Source organism: Rutidosis leptorrhynchoides, chromosome 5 (genome assembly GCF_046630445.1).
Source record: "Rutidosis leptorrhynchoides isolate AG116_Rl617_1_P2 chromosome 5, CSIRO_AGI_Rlap_v1, whole genome shotgun sequence".
Taxonomy (NCBI): Eukaryota; Viridiplantae; Streptophyta; class Magnoliopsida; order Asterales; family Asteraceae; genus Rutidosis; species Rutidosis leptorrhynchoides.
This window is the reverse complement of record NC_092337.1, coordinates 305,606,614-305,623,143: the sequence shown is the minus strand read 5'-3', so window position 1 is coordinate 305,623,143 and position 16,530 is coordinate 305,606,614.

Below are 16,530 nucleotides of genomic sequence, written 5' to 3'. Positions count from 1 at the left end.
TCACATAATATGTTGTATTGACAGCTTCACCCCAGAAAGTAATGGATAAACATGAATCAGCTAATATAGATCTAGCAACCTCAATTAATGTTTTGTTCTTTCTTTCAGCTACACCATTTGACTGTGGAGTATAGTTGGGCTGAACTGCTATTGTATACCCTTCTCATTACAAAAACTCTGCATCTGTTGATTCTTGAATTCACTACCATTGTTTGTACAAATCCTTCTCACCTTCAGCTTGTACAAAGTCTCTAGCTTCAAGATTAAAAGTCTGATTTGCTCAAAAGTATCAGACTTATGCTTTAACATCACCACCCAAGAAAAACGAGAAAATTCATCAGTAACTACCAAGCAATAAGAATCTCCTGAGATAGTTTTAGAATTAATTGGTCCAAAGAGGTCCATATGTAATACCTCTAGAGGAACGTCGATAGAATGATGCTTCTTGGATGCATGAGACTTTTTTGTTTGTTTCCCTTTCTTACACGGAAGACACTCTTGGTCTTGAAATAATAATATGAGTATTGTAGAGGGAGGAGGGGGGGGGGGGGGGTTGGAGGATACAATTCTTTTTGTTTAAACAGATAATTAAACAGTTAAGTATATTTAAGCAGATAATTAAATAAGAGTCATGGGTAATATTCAACTTTATTCTTTTATTGATATAAATCTCAAAGTATCATAACTATTCAATGGCGGGACAAATAGTTGGTAGATACAGATTACACCTAAAATAGCTAGATAGGATATCTTAAGCTTTTACAAAGTTTGGACTCTATTTAATTAAAAACCACACCACTAAATATTATAATAGTGGAGATATCTATTTATAGTAGTCCTATTAACCAGGTAATAAATCTATTGTCCATTGATAGATAGGATGTCTGTACTTGTGTAAACAACATCATCAGAAAGCGTGCTCTCTTTCTTTCCTCTTTGTGGCTATTTGCAGGAACACCCCAAATTGGTTTCGCTATACTATTTGAATTAACAAATAGAATGTGGGGTTCCCTAGGCGTTGACAAAGTAATAATCCATGTCTGCACATTCGTTAAATAGTACAAGTGGTGTAGACCACACATAAAACTATTATGCTTGTGATGGAGCATAATTTGTCTAAGTGTTGTATGCTACTACCAGCCATGCTGGTTCTTCTACTAGTTCACTTGATCTTCTTAATTTACTGGGCACACATCCTGTGCTGATTGAAGAGCACTGTTGTAACGACCCGGATTTTTCCGATCATTTTATACTTATGAGATTAATACTTACATAAAATAAACCTTACCAACATGATAAGCAATCCAAACTGTTGAGACTTATGTTTTTGAAAAGAGTTTCACACAACGTTTGACCGTCCAATTTGACCGATGATATCACGAACTATATAACACACGATAATTATACGATTATGTATATGTACATATCTATACATATTTAACATGATTTAAGGATGGTTTAACATTTCATTGTGAACTAACAACAATGAGTTATAAGTATACTTTGAGACCACTAACTTAAGTTTTCAAAACGATAACTATATGTAACGTTCTTTGAAATATATACTTACGATTATGTGGAGTGCACACTTGTTTGAACTTATCTTGATTATGACGGGGGTTCGGGGGCAGCGCCCCCGATAAGCGGGGTCCAAGGGGTGGCAACCCCTGGCGGGGTCCAAGGGGCAGAGCCCCTGGCTAACATTGCTTTATTAAAAATGTCTTAAAATTTTATTTTAGCCCGGTTTGACCCAAAAATAAAAGCCCAGTTTTGAGCCTCTTTTACAGTTATAAACCCGTCCATATTTGAATTCTCGTTCTGATTCCTCAAAATTTCTACAAGTATATCTAGGGTATATGTAACCGTATCATACCCAGCTTCTATACATATTTACTATTGGTATATACCAACAATAAACTTCAATGATCAGCCACTAGACATTATGTTACATGTGGGAACCAGGGCTTTAACCTCATGTGTGACTTTTGTGCAAGAAAACAAACTAAATCTCCTATATATCCATCCCATAATCATGCTATTTTGCACACACACATATACAATTTCATTTCCAATTTTCTTTCAAGTTAATTCACTCCCTAATCTCTCTTCATTTACCTACTCAAGAACGTATCAATATAGTCATTCGATTTCAAGGAGATTACTTCCAATCTTTCAATCCCACTCCACCACTCTTTTGATTCCAAGATTTTTCTTACCTTTTCCAGTAGCTTTGTCCAAGTAACTTGAGGTAGTAACCTTATTCATAACCTTATTCGATTCATATTTATATAGCTATCTTATTTTGTGTTGTAAAATTTTAACAACAAGAACATAGTTTGAGTGATTTCAAACTTGTTCGCAAACTAAATAGATCCTTCTAATTTGATTTTTAAAAACACTTCAAGACCCGTAATATATCATATTATGACAAAATCGGATTAATCATATCTTGGCTAATTAACATAATATTTAATATATATTTACTTATGATTTGATTTTATATATTTCAGGACCACCCGTAAACAACACAAGAAGATTAATCATAAGACCTCATGATTGTACGCAACACGTCATTTGACAACACGGTACTTTATGTACGCAACACGTCATTTGACAACATGGTACCATGGGTCAAGATTAATTCTGATCAATACGAATACGATGGGGTCTTTATTTATTTTATTTAAGCAACTAATTGTGGACCACTAACATCGGACTGCTAACTACGGACTAAGAAAATATTAAAAGTATTAAAAGTATATATATATATATATATATATATATATATATATATATATATATATATATATATATATATAACGATTACATGAAAACAAAATATGTTGATATATTATATATATTGTTAGGTTTGTGATATCAATCGGAGACCAAGTCGTGATAAATACCTTCAAGGCAAAAGTGAGTATATAGTCCCACTTTTAAACTCTAAATATTTCGGGATGAGAATACATGCATTTTATGATTTACGTTATGGACACAAGTGATTAAAAATATATATTCTATGTTGAGTTGTACCACTGGCATACTTCCCTGTAACTTGGTAACTATTATTTACATGAGGTATTGTAAACGCGAATCCTGTTGGTAGATCTATCTGGCCTGACAACCCCAACCGGACTGGACGACCAGTATTCAACGGTTGCACAGTACTTCGTTTCGGTGACTACACTTGGTACGGTGTAGTAAGATTTCATAATAAAGGGAATATGCGACGTTGATTAAATATTAAGTATGGTTATCAAGTGCTCAACAACTTAGAATATTTTTATTAAAACGTTTATATATGAAATCTTGTGGTCTATATTTATAACGCTGCCGGCATTAAACCTATATCTCACCAACTTTATGTTGACGTTTTAAGCATGTTTATTCTCAGGTGATAACTAAAAGCTTCCGCTGCAACATGTTGAATTTAAGCAAGATTTTGAGTATGCATATTTGTGTCAAAAATAAAACTGCATATCGGAGGATTTGTAATGTAAAATATGTTGGAGGTCGTATTGTTATTATCATATGTAAAGTTTGTAAGTCTAAGATTATCGCTAAACGATAATCATTATTAAGTTGTTTAAACCTTGTATTTGTAATAAAAGCTATGGTTTGTATTGTAAAAATGAATGCAGTTTTTGAAAAATGTCGCATATAGAGGTCAATACCTCGCGATGAAATCATATGTTATTGTATTTGTCCTTATGGTTAAGGTCGGGTTATGACAACTGTCTATCTTGTGCTGATAGACCAGACAGCATACGGGGACACTTGACACCGCAATAAATGCTATCTAAACATAAATAAACCTATGTTGGTATAACATTTTAGTGTATATAATGTTTTTTTGTCATAATTAAATCCTTAGTTATTTTGGAGACTCAACAATCTCCCCTTATTTGATAATGATAAAAGCTATGACTTGAAAAGAAAACACTAAAGCCTAGCACTAAAGGACTTAATAAAAATAATCAGTGATTTTGTCCCTTTTAGGTTTATTTTCTGGGATCTTTTGCTGAGTTATCTATATCTTATAAATTGATATAATTTTGAAGATTAACTCATTTCACATTCATCATATATCATACAATAATTACAATTCAGTACAATGAACATGAAATATTACAAAAGACAATTTAAAGAGCAGTAGGTTATCTATCTTTATCTTTCTCTTTTTCCATTTCTTCTTCAGATAGCTCTTCTTGCTTAACTTTCCAGGCTTCAGGGATAGCTCAGGCAGGTCTTTAGGTTTGAATGGTTCAAAATGCTTAGGGTGAATGATGGGATCTCTTCTGAATGGACCACCGATAACTTTCTTTTTCTTCTTCTTGGACTGTTCATCATTTACATTCACCGCTGATGCATTGCCACACTTAGCTGCTTTCATAAATAAACCTTGCAGTTCAGGAATCAACATTTTCTTGATCTGAATTTCTCCTTTTTCAGTGAAGTAATGCAGCATTTCCATCCATTCATCGAACCAAATAATCTCAGATCTCTCTGATCTACCTACTCATGAACACCATTATCTCTGCTGATACTGAAAGTTCTCTTAGATCTTCTATGACACTTGATGATTTTACCAGCATTTCCTCTTCGTGTCATAACTCAGCATATTTTCCTATAAGAGATTTTTCAATCAAGGCCTTTATACGGGCAGCCACTTTTGGCTCCACTTTAGGTGCCTTTTCATCAGCTTCAATTTTGTCCAAAATCTTATCCTATGCTTTGGCAAAGGTTTTTGCTAATTTAAGTGATTTCTTAGCTTCAAGCTTATCAGTAGCCATTCTTTCCTCCTATTCATTGAGCCTCAATCTTTTAGTATAATCAGCATCGTTCCTTGATTGTTGTTCGAGTTGAACACTCAAGATATATTCTTTCATGGTTATGTTGAGGGAACGTGCGGTGTGAATAAGTTGCCTACCATCATCAGTACTCATCAGGTTGTAGTACTGTTTAAGATACATATCCAATTGTACAGATTCATAAAACAGTGCTTTCTCCTCATCAGTATGGAATCTCAATTCACTGGATTTCATATACTGAGCAACGTTTATGCCTAAGTCCAGAGCATCAATGTATAATTGCTGATCAGGAGGATGATACAACATTCTGACTTATCGTCTGTATTCAGTTTTTCTGGCTTCTTTTCTGCTTAGCTATTCATCAACAGTAATTTATAGCCTATGAGCTTCCCTTTCATCAGTTGTCATCTTTTGAGGAGAAGGCATTCTTTGTACAAATGGTTAATTTTCCCAAGTAGTGTGTTTGTCATTTTTCTTTGGGGAAGATGGATGATATGAGTAAGGTAACTCTACTATGCTAGAAGGACCCACTTGTTCATAAAGATGAAGATTACCCAGTTTCCTATCAAAGGCAACACGATAGACTGATGGTAGAGGTAATAGAGTAAAAGTAGAGTCACCATCAGTCCAGACAATTCATTCATCAGTAGCAGTCACCTCTTTAGTATTAGCACCCTGCTCATCCTCCTTTGTTGGGTCTTCAGTTATTATTTCACCCAGCATCATACTTCTGGCTGGGTCTTCAATCTTAGCACTCCTTGATGTGTCTTCAGCATTAGCTGACTTACTGATATCAGCTGGTTCAACACTTGGCAAAGTGCTTTCATCACCTGCCTCAAATAAGGGCTCTTTTCTTAGGGGCGAGTTATCCTTAGGAGAAGATTTTACCCTTTGTTTATCAATTGGCATGGGTTCAGGTGATAGTTCTTGTGTTAGCACTGGTTTTTGTGTAGCCAAGAGGGGAGTTGAAACATGTTGCTCCCCCTTAGTAGTAGAATGATTAGTCTCTATTGGCTTCTCTTCATGACCAGCTGAAGGATGAACAACCTCTACTCGTTCTGCTGTAGCTGCTGGCTGTTTTGGAATTGTTGGTTGAGCGGATTTGCTAATTTTCATCCCAGAAGCTAACCACTGCATAAATACAGCTGATTTTTTTCCTAGATCTTTCAGACTGCATGTACTCTTGAAATTCTTTAGCAGTAATGTTTCTTATTCTTTCAGCATACAATTTTGCCCTCTTCTTATCACATTTCACCATGAACTTAGCTTCTCTTTTTCGCTGATCTCTCCTGTGCTATCTACGACTAAGAAGCTGGTTGTGAAAATCTAGTGGTTCACCAGTGAGACTTATGTGGTACTTGATTTTCTGCTTCTTCTTGTCAGCATAAGCCTCAAACCTTGAGTTAAAGCCATCATTGATTTCCTGATGTCTCTTCCGATGTGTCTCCAATTTTCTTTTCAACTTCATTTCAATGGATTGAGACACAACAAAAGTTTCAGCAATCTTAGCAGCAATTACAGCATCACTGAGCTTACTGCCAGAACTAATATCAACAACAGATGTATCAGGCCTACTATTTTTTGAGAATCACAATTATTAGCACCCTCTACACCTGCCTCAGTATGAGTGCTGCTGGGCTTAAGGCCAGTATTACCTTGACCATTACCATCATCTTCACCATCACCATTACCATCTCTCTTCTGCTGCTTTGGAACTTTTTCATGCTCATGCCCCCCTCAGATTATTGTCTTTTCTTTTCTTTCTTATCTTTCTTCTCCCCCTTTTTGTCATTAGTAGGGGTTGAAGTGGCACCTGGGGGAACAATAATCTCACAATCACTATCACTTTCTGGGTTGGACCAGGCAAAGTGGTTCCAATCAGCATCAGTTGGAGAGAGGTGAGCTCCTGGATCAATACCATAAATTTTCAGGAAGAGTTTAGCAGTACGAACTTTATTCCTGGACACACACATGGAACTTTTATCCACATTAGCACAGACATCTGACTGAAGTTTAGCCATACGGTGTAAACTCTCAGCAAGACGAAGGTACTCTGCCACTGGTACCATGGTAGCCATCTGTCGTTGATAATCCTCAATCCTATCCTCAAGCACCCTGTTCTCCTAATTAAGACAGTATACCCTTGCCCTTTCTAGATCCAGCTTTTCTTGAAGTTTTGTAAGGTTGGCAATGTATTCTTCATGAGAAATGATGCGTTGATTGATTGCATCTAGTTGTTCAAGATGTCTTTGAATATCAGCAACTACAATGTCAATGAAAGTAGTGATCCGACACGATCTGCCCTCAATAGCAGAGGTGGTGGCTTGATCAGCAAGCGTGAGTGCTTTTCCCATTGAGTGGACAACAGTCTCCTTAATGGTCTGTTGCACTAATGGTGTTATTTTGGCAACAATACTATACACTGCAAGGGTAGATAACCTTTCCATTTCAGCTACATTCAATCTGTTGGATGATGGTGAAGGAGTAGCAACTTGAACTGGAATAACTTTGTGGGGTGGTGGAGGTGGAATGTGATGACCTGGAAATTTTCGACCAAATTTAAACTTGATTTTAATATGATTTCGACACGATAAGCAAAGTCTGTAATGTTGAATCTCAAAATATTGGAACTATTTTCATGTAGCCCTTTGACTATGCTCGACGATTCACGAACGATTGTTATAATTAGTTGTATATATGTATAAATATATATAAATAGCAATTTCTATAATAAATCAAAATACAACTTAATCAATTGAGTTAATTACGTAAAATATTATACAAGATAAAAAGTTGTTATCAAAAATAAAACTATAATATTTTATGTATGATATATAATATATTATAATATATTTATAATGTATAAATAAAAATATTCAATAGAAATTAGTATGCAATATATTATGTATTACATAAGTAATGATACATATATATATAATACAAGTATAAATATAATTGTTATAATAATATTATACTAATATCAACAGTATTGTTATTTATAATCTATAGATGCGAACATGATATATATAGATTGATATAGTAGTATTATATTTAATATTATGGTTATTATCAATATTATGGTCATTACATTCAATATTATTATTGATGTTATTATTAATACTAATAATTGTAATATCAATTCTAATATAAGATATATATATATATATATATATATATATATATATATATATATATATATATATATATATATATATATATATATATATATATATATATGTGTGTGTATATATATATATATAAGTTATTATATCATTGTTATTGATATTATTATTATCATAAATAATATTAATGTAACTAATATTATTTAGTATCACCACAAATATTATTATTATCATAGTTTTATGATTATTATTGTTATTACTCTTATTAATATTATTATTATTATTGGTAATTTTATTCAATTATTTAATTTTTAATTATTAATTACTAGAATTAATGATATCATTATCATTATTATTAATTTTATGATTATTATTTATAAACTTATTATTAGTATTAATATTATTATAAATACAAGGATATATTTATTTATACATGTCGTATTCAGATACATATACATATACATATACTGAGTACAGTACGTACATGACCAATTACATGTATAGATATATATATAAATACAATAAAATTATATATAAATATTGATAAATACGTATTTATATTGAAGAAATTCAAGTTCAGTTTGCAATCCTTTTCAAACTTTATCTAAATTGATTTCCTGTCTTCTGATCATACCAATTATAGATTCAAACACAAGAACACGGACAAAATCTATTAACCATCGATTTCTCATTCTATTTTTTTTATATATATTTCTGTACCCGATAAGAATAATCCTTGTCGACTAAATTATTACATAATGCTTGATAAATTCGTGTTATAACTCATTCATTCCAACTTCTTTTCATTCTTCACATCAATTATCAATGATAACTACTTCAAATTGATCAATCGCCTTAAACTCACTTCATCAATCACCTTGATACCGTAATTAAACCACCATCTACATGCATATGATTCTATTAACAAATAAAAACTGTAAACTGTCACTACCTGAAACTGCCTCCTGCTCGCTGCTATATAAATTCTGTGTCAAAGAACAAACCGGAACCACATCGATCACCCATCATCAAATTTTGTTCCTTCGTGGCTATTTCTGTCCAACGCACCAAACAAGACAAACCACTACCATCGAAGCTAAGTTCATGCAATTTCTCCCTCGTTTCTATTTCTGTTTCGAACTTACAATCAACACCACCACCTTTTATCGTAGCAAACCACCCGTCTACCATACACTTTTGCTATTGTTGTTTTTTGTTACTTTTACAACCATCTTTATAAACAACCACCTTCAACCATAGTGCTGCTATATTTCATTTTAATAACTTGATCAAATGATACGGTTGCTATTCTAATCTTCTCCTACTCCTGTTTCAAAACCCACAATAATTGAACACTCTAGCAAATGAAAAGGGAAAAAGAATAATTATATAGCTCATTCAAGTTGGGTATGGTTAGTGATATATAAAGCATTTTTTTTAATAAACAAGTGAAACAAATATCTCATGTGGCCGACACTTCTTTAATCTAGTGGGGAAACACTTCCTTTATTTGAGGAGTGGGTATACTATAAACAATTGAAGATTAATTAAATCCCTTCCTGATCGAGAATTAAACTAGGGGGCTCGGGTTTTCTTCTTAATAAATCGGATACATGGGCATTACAACGTGGGCTCATGAGTTTTAATTTTGTTGGGCCGAATCCTTATTTTTTTATGTTGGACCGCGTACTTGTTTCCTGTTGGGCCGAGGAGGTGTGAATTAACGATGATAATGATGGAAGATGATACACGATGATAAACTATGCAGGGTGATGTACGTGTTGGCGAATCAGGATGAAAAATGATGATGATTTCGGTTATAGATAATAACCGATGATGATGAAGATATTGATGTTAGATAACGATGATGAAGAGAATGGATTTGATGTTAAGCGAGATGGTAATGATAGATGATGTTAAATGATAGGAAAAACATAGATGATGATGGTTATAAGTTGATGTTAATGTTAGAAGCTTGATGAAAATAAAACTGATTCGTAAATAATAAATATTTACAATCAAATTATTAAAAGAAAGACGAATGGTCCATTGGTTGTGGGTGTGTGTGTGATAAACGAGAGGTCTCGGGTTCGAGCCCGGGCAGTGACATCCTTTTTTAGGAAGCTTACTCTTTAAGGTAGTATTTATTATTATTATTATTAAAAGTATCTTTATTATTGAAAATATCATTATTATTAAAATTATCAATTTACTAAAATTATCATTTTATTATCATCAAAACTATCATTATTATTATTATTATTATTAGAATTATCATTATTTTTATCATTATTATTTTTATTATCATTATTATTATTATTTCCAACATTTACATTATTATTTTTAACATTATTATTATTATTATTATTATTATTAGTATTATTGTTATTATTATTATTATTATTATTATTATTATTATTATTATTATTATTATTATTATTATTATTATTATTATTATTATTATATAAAGATACCACTTTTTATTATTATTTGATCAAATAAATTTTAGTTATGTAAAAAAAATTTTATTTAATACATATAACACAACTATATAACATAACTATATTAATATTTTTATAATAAATACTAATTATTTATCTAAGTTATATAAGATAAATATAGTTAATTAAAATATTAATGAAACATATAAAAAAAATTAAAATAACAATTAAATCACTAATAATATATAAATTTGTTCGATTACCATTATATGTGTTAATATATATATAAATGACATAGGTTCGTGAATCCGAGGCCAACCCTGCATTGTTCAATGTCGTCATATGAATTTCTACTACAAAATACAGTATTGTGAGTTTCATTTACTCCCTTTTTATATATATTTTTGGGACTGAGAATACATGCGCTGCTTTTATAAATGTTTTACGAAATAGACACAAGTACTTAAAACTACATTATATGGTTAGATTATTAAACCGAATATCGCCCCTTCAAGTCTGGTAACCTAAGAATTAGGTAAATGGCGCCTAATTGACGCGAATCCTAAAGGTAGATCTATCAGGCCCAACGAGCCCCATCCAGGGTATAGATGCTTTAGTACTTCGAGGTATTATTTAGTATATTAGCTGTGCGTTGTATACTGGGGGATATTCTATATGCATCTTGTTAAGGTCGGTTACCAGATGTTCAATCCATATGAATGATTTTTATCTCTATGCAGTTTGCGAAATGCCTGATACGAGATTATGTTTATGAAAGATGGAATTTAAATCTTGTGGTCTATTAAAAATATGAAATTGATGGATTATGATAAACTAATGACCTCACCAACCTTTTGGTTAACACTTTAAAGCATGTTTATTCTCAGGTATTAAAGAAATCTTCCGCTGTGCATTTGCTCATTTTAGAGATATTACTTGGAGTCATTCATGACATATTTTAAAAGACGTTGCATTCGAGTCGTTGAGTTCATCAAGATTATTATTAAGTCAATTATAGTTGGATATATTATGAAATGGTATGCATGTCGTCAACTTTCTATGTAATGAAAGTTTGTCTTTTAAAAACGAATGCAATGTTTGTAAAATGTATCATATAGAGGTCAAGTACCTCGCGATGTAACCAAATGTAATGTATTCGTCCAGATAGATTAGGACGGGTCATTTCATGGAAGGTCATCATCAGACTCATCACCATGATCACAATCATATTTACCTTCACCCGAAGGTTTAGAACCACTATTATCCTTGTCAAGAAAATCAGCATCATCAAGATCAACTGGTTTGTCTTTAGAACCAGTAGCAGTATCAGAAACTACTGGCTCGTCCTTACCAGTACCTTGGTTAGCATCTCCAGCAAAAGCTGATGAGGAAGAAGCTGATATCAGAAGGTACTGGTAATATGGCCGAAACGAACGGTTTTGTTTATGCGGTGTCGTTAGGCCGCAAGGCGTCAGAATCAACTACCAATAGAGGGGTAGTGGTTTTAAATTTATATTTAGCGGGCCTAAATTGTAATACTCCTTATTATGAGTAAGGGAAGTGATGCGTGCGTTACAATACATCTATTTACCCTTCTAAATTTATATTTGACTTAAACACTACAATCAAGCACACACAACTAACGAGCACTTAAAACCCGGTTATTATAGCACTTTAATGTAAGTATTCTTATCAAGTTCGTCCCAAAGGAAGCAGTGTAAGTTGGTTATTTGAACTAGTAATTGTACTAGGGTTTGTATGATTGGGGGGGTTTTGATTGATATTAACTAACAACTAAAACTTGTGCAATTAAACAAACCTAAATTAACAAACTAACAAGAAGTGAGAAAAAAGGAGTAAAGTATTAAAGACTTAAATCAATTAACTAAGACGTGTTCAATTATCCAAAAGTATGATGATAAAGAAGGGAGTGTTGGAAACACTCAATAGAAAATTTAGTACCAAAAAGCGGATTATGTGAAACTATGAAGGAGGCTGTAGACAAATCACAAAGGCTAAACCTGCCTTCAAAGAATCCAAGTGATTCAGTATCTACTGAAGCTATTAATGAATACCTTGCCCCTAACTCTAAACCTTTACGGATATATCTTCTTCACCATCCATCGATATTAGAAATTCTAAGATATCATCGTGTCTTTCATTATTAATATCCGCAATATTTCTGAAGATATCTTCATAAATATTCTTGTCCGATATTATTTATCTCTTCGCGTTATCTGTGTTACATCATAAAAGAAACTATTTTAGTTTCTATATTCTGTAAACCTTCGAGTTTAAATTATGAATGTTTTTGAAGTAGTGTTGGGAACTGAAGCATGAGTTAGTATAATATAATGACACTTGATCAACGTGATTATATTACAGTAAGTCATGCTGAGTTTCTAATGGAATGTGATGATTCACAGATCATAACGTCATCATGTGCCATGTTACACGACTCTTACATTCTATCTAATCTATAAACATATCAAGAACATAATTTCTTGATAGTTCTATCTTTTCTCTTGAATTCTGGTAATTTAACCAATCAAGATCGTGCTATTAAAATCTCTCTCTTAGAACATTAGTCATGTTCCTTCGAATTTCATATCTATGAATTCTGGACCATTATTCGCTTGACTTAAAGTCGGGAAAAGAAAACAAAAGTTTGGAACTCCAAAAATATAAAGGAAAGAGGGTGGATTATAGTGAAATGTCCGACAGATCATCCAAAACATATTATCCCAATTAATCAAAGAAGATTCTAGTTTCCTTTATTACCGAAGAACCAAATCTTATTATAAAGATTTTCTCTAAATCCCTTGAATTTTGGAAGTCAACCGTGACTACGTCACCGGTTAAGACGAACATACGATTATTCATTTCACACTTTTGTGATAGCTTCACTCGTACTCTTCACATAAACAAATTATTTTAACCATATTTCTCAATCATGAAAAAACTATATTTAACAACTCGGATTCGTCATGAAAACATAATTATTGTCAACCATGATGATCTCTATCAAATTTCGGGGACGAAATTTCTTTAACGGGTAGGTACTGTGACGACCCGAAAATTTCTGACCAAATTTAAACTTGATTTTAATATGATTTTGACCCGATAAGCAAAGTCTGTAATGTTGAATCTCAAAATATTGGAACTATTTTCATGTAACCCTTTGACTATGCTCGACGATTCACGAACGATTGTTATAATTAGTTGTATATATGTATAAATATATATAAATAGCAGTTTCTATAATAAATCAAAATACAACTTAATCAATTGAGTTAATTACATAAAATATTATACAAGATAAAAAGTTGTTATCAAAAACAAAACTATAAATATTTTATGTATGATAGATAATATATTATAATATATTTATAATGTATAAATAAAAATATTCAATAGAAATTAATATGCAATATATTATGTATTACATAAGTAATGATATATATAGATTGATATAGTAGTATTATATTTAATATTATGGTTATTATCAATATTATGGTCATTACATTCAATATTATTATTGATGTTATTATTAATACTAATACTAATAATTGTAATATCAATTCTAATATATATATATATATATATATATATATATATATATATATATATATATATATATATATATATATATATATATATATATATATATATATATATATATATATATATATATATATATATATATAAATAAGTTATTATATCATTGTTATTGATATTATTATTATCATAAACAATATTAATGTAACTAATATTATTTAGTATCACCACAAATATTATTATTATCATAGTTTTATGATTATTATTGTTATTACTCTTATTAATATTATTATTATTATTATTGGTAATTTTATTAAATTATTAATTATTAATTACTAGAATTAATGATATCATTATCATTATTATTAAGTTTATGAATATTATTTATAAACTTATTATTAGTATTAATATTATTATAAATACAAGGATGTATTTATTTATACATGTCGTATTCAGATACATATACATATACATATACAGAGTACAGTACGTACATGACTAATTACATGTATAGATATATATATATATATATATATATATATAAATACAATAAAAATATGTATAAATATTAATAAATACGTATTTATACTGAAGAAATTCAAGTTCAGTTTGCAATCCTTTTCAAACTTTATCTAAATTGATTTCCTGTCTTCTGATCGTACCATTTATAAATTCAAACACAAGAACACGGACAAAATCTGTTAACCATTGATTTCTCATTCTATTTTTTTATATATTTCTGTACCCGATAAGAATAATCCTTGTCGACTAAATTATTACATAATGCTTGATCAATTCGTGTTATAACTCATTCATTCCAACTTCTTTTCATTCTCCACATCAATTATCAATGATAACTACTTCAAATTGATCAATCACCTTAAACTCACTTCATCAATCACCTTGAGACTGTAATTAAGCCACCATCTACATGCATATGATTCTATTAACAAATAAAAACTGTAAACTGTCACTACCTGAAACTGCCTCCTGCTCGATGCTATATAAATTCTGTGTCAAAGACCAAACCAGAACCACATCGATCACCCATCATCAAATTTTGTTCCTTCGTGGCTATTTCTATCCAACGCACCAAACAAGACAACCACCACCATCGAAGCTAAGTTCATGCAATTTCTCCCTCATTTCTGTTTCTGTTTCGAACTTACAATCAACACCAACACCTTCTATCATAGCAAACCACCCGTCTACCATACACTTTTGCTATTGTTGTTTTCTGTTACTTTCACAACCATCTTTATAAATAACCACCTTCAACCATAGTGTTGCTATATTTCGTTTTAATAACTTGATCAAATGAGACGGCTGCTATTCTAATCTTCTCCTACTCCTGTTTCAAAACCCACAATAATTGAACACTCTAGCAAATGAAAAGGGAAAGAGAATAATTATTCAGCTCATTCAAGTTGGGTATGGTTAGTGATATATAAAGCTTTTTTTAATAAACAAGTGAAACAAATATCCCATGTGGCCGACACTTCTTTAATCTAGTGGGGAAACACTTCCTTTATTTGAGGAGTGGGTATACTATAAACAATTGAAGATTAATTAAATCCCTTCCTGATCGAGAATTAAACTGGGGGGCTCCGGTTTTCTTCTTAATAAATTGGATACATGGGCATTACAACGTTGGCTCGTGAGTTTTAATTTTGTTGGGCCGAATCCTTATTTTTTTATGTTGGGCCGCGTACTTGTTTCCTGTTGGGCCGAGGAGGTGTGAATTAATGATGATAATGATGGAAGATGATACACAATGATAAACTATGCATGGTGATGTACGTGTTGGAGAATCAGGATGAAAAATGATGATGATTTCGGTTATAGATAATAACCCATGATGATGAAGATATTGATGTTAGATAACGATGAAGAAGATAATGGATTTGATGTTAAGCGAGATGATAATGATAGATGATGTTAAATGATAGGAAAAACATAGGTGATGATGGTTATAAGTTGATGTTAATGATAGAAGCTTGATGAAAATAAAACTGATTCATAAATAATAAATATTTACTCAATCGAATTATTAAAAGAAAGATGAATGGTCCATTGGTTGGGGGTGTGTGTGTGATAAATGAGAGGTCTCGGGTTTGAGCCCGGGCAGTGACATCCTTTTTTAGGAAGCTTACTCTTTAAGGTAGTATTTATTATTATTATTATTAAAAGTATCTTTATTATTGAAAATATCATTATTATTAAAATTATCAATTTACTAAAATTATCATTTTATTATCATCAAAAAATCATTATTATTATTATTAGAATTATCATTATTTTTATCATTATTATTTTTGTTATCATTATTATTATTATTTCCAACATTTACATTATTATTTTTAACATTATTATTATTATTAGTATTATTGTTATTATTATTATTATTATTATTATTATTATTATTATTATTATTATTATTATTATTATTATTATTATTATTATTATTATTATATAAAGATACAACTTTTTATTATTATTTGATCAAATAAATATTAGTTATGTAAAAAAAATTATTTAATACATATAACACAACTATATAACATAACTATATTAATATTTTTATAATAAATACTA